Below are 2,500 nucleotides of genomic sequence, written 5' to 3' on the forward strand. Positions count from 1 at the left end.
TATGTGTTCCAGTTTTTTTAGTAGTTTTCTGTGTGGTACTTTGTCAAAGGCTTTTTGCAAGTCTAGGAATGCACAATCAGCCCATCCATTTCTTTCTTGCACTATGTCTATTAGTCTTGAGTAAAAGCATATTAAGTTTGTGGAGCATGATCTTCCTTGTCTGAATCCGAATTGTCTTGGGTTTAATATGTCATTGTCTTCCAGATGTTTTACCCATCTATTCTTGATTATTTTCTCACAAATTTTGGCAATGGTGCTTGTTAGTGATACTGGCCTATAGTTGGTGGGTTCTTCTTTGTTTCCTCCTTTGTGTATTGGTACAATGTTAGCGTTTTTCCAGTCCTCGGGTATCTTTCCTTCTTTGAGTGAGCTGTTTATTAAGATGTGTATTTTGTCTGTTAGTTCTTCTTTGCACTCCTTTAGAATCCAATTTGCAATACCGTCCGGGCCATGTGATTTTCTGACATCCAGCCTTGATAAATGTTCTGATATTTCCTTTAGTGATGCTGTAAACTCATTCATGAGGGGAGATTTCTTGTTTTTGTCTATGTCACAATTCGGTATTTTCTCTCTGGTGAAAACAGATTTAAAGTGATTGTTCATGACTTCGGCCATCTCTAAATCTTCTGTGTATTCTATGTTTCCTTGGCATAGTTTCACCAATTCCTGTTTGTTTTTAAGTTTACCATTCACATACCGATAGAATAGTTTGGGTTGCTCTTTGCATTTGTCTATAATATCCTTCTCATGGTTCCTTTTCTCCTCTCTTCTCACATTAACATACTCATTTCTATAGTTAACATAAATTTGCCATTTGCTTTGTTTTTTGTCTTTTCTCCACTTTTTCCAAGCTTTGTCCCTTCTGTCTTTTGCCTCACTGCATCTTTTGTTGAACCAACATTTAATGTACTCTCTCTCTCGCTTTTGTCTTGGTACATGCCTGTTTACCCCTTCATTGTAGTTTTCCATCAATATATTCCATTTCTCTTCCACTGCTGTTTCTTCCCTGTAAAATATTTCCCAGTTTGCATTCCGGAAGAATGTCTTTAGTTTTGTAAAGTCTGTTTTGTTGTACCTCAGTCTTCCTTTCCTATGCTTTTCGTTCCTCTCTATGTCTATTTCTTCCTTTAGTATAGTTTCGATGAGTACATGGTCACTCTTTCCAATTGGTGTCTCATACTGGACTTTATGCACTATTTCAGGCTCTGTTGTAAATATTAGATCTAGTTTCGATGGCTCTTCATTATTTCTGTACCTTGTGTTTTCACGGACCCATTGGGTCATTGTGTACTCCATGGTCATATCTAGCAGTACATTGCTCCACGAGTCATCTCCTCCTTGCACTGTCATGCTGTCCCAACAAATTTCTTTGCAATTGAAGTCCCCCATAACTACCAGATTACCCTTACCCATTAGTATCTCATTGAGTGATTTTCTTGTGTCATCTAGCATTTTTGTATGTTCAATTTCTTTCCAAGCGCTTGTTTTTGGAGGCACATAAGTCACCACAAACTTTCTACTTTTCATATTCTTGCCTTCGACTTTTATCATGATCAATTCAGCATTACCTTTGCCCTCTGCAATTTTTGTCACCTTTAGGTCTTTCTTGGCCAAGAACATGATTCCCCCTCCCTGTTTCTTGTCCCTGTTTTTTATCCAGTAGTTGTATAAACCTTGTCCGATAACAGTGGATGGTATTTCACCTCTTAGTTTAGTCTCTACAATTCCCATTATGTCTGGTTTTGCTTCTAACAGATAATCATTGAGTTCGTTCAGTCCCGAAATTAGTCCGTCAATGTTGGTATAGGCCACTTTTAATTTTCTTCCTTCTCCCTGGTTTCTTCTTCCCTTGTTTTGTTCGTTTTGAAGCGCCATTGTCTTAATCTCAAGTCTATTACTCTCCACTGGGATTCTTTGCATTCTGTCTCCGATCTTTTCAAGTTTTTTTCCTTTGCTTCTTCTCTTAGCGCCCTCACACACTAAGTTGCCAAGTTACCTACTTTTTCAAATATGTCTTCTACTACCACTTGTGACCTTAGTTTTATCTTTAGAGGTCGATTCCTATCCTTAGTATAGCGACCAATTCTGTAAGTCTCTTCTAAGTCTGTGCCTGAATCACTATCTCCCCCCTGAATTTCATTAAGGATTTCTACTGCTGTCTCTTTTTCTTCTTTTTCTCTCATGTACCTCGCCAATCCTTGTTTTTCTTTAAGCCCATAAACCACAATACATTTCTTCCTATCTACTGTGTCCCTGACCCAATTTGCTTTTTCGTTAATCACTTGAATGATTGTGTCTTTTGCATTATCTTGCATTTGCTGCTTGACTATTTCTTTGAAAGCAATTTCTTTATTTTCAATATTTTCTTTCCACTTCTTAATTTCCTGGATACTGTCCCCACCTAAGTTTTCTTCGATCTTTTGTGTCAATTCTTGTAATTTGTTGTTCACTTCCTGCTTTAGATTTTCGCTATTATTATCATTAGTTTTCTTCTTTTCAT

The sequence above is a fragment of the Oratosquilla oratoria genome, chromosome 31 (genome assembly GCF_046742065.1).
Source record: "Oratosquilla oratoria isolate Oo_2021 chromosome 31, ASM4674206v1, whole genome shotgun sequence".
Taxonomy (NCBI): domain Eukaryota; kingdom Metazoa; phylum Arthropoda; class Malacostraca; order Stomatopoda; family Squillidae; genus Oratosquilla; species Oratosquilla oratoria.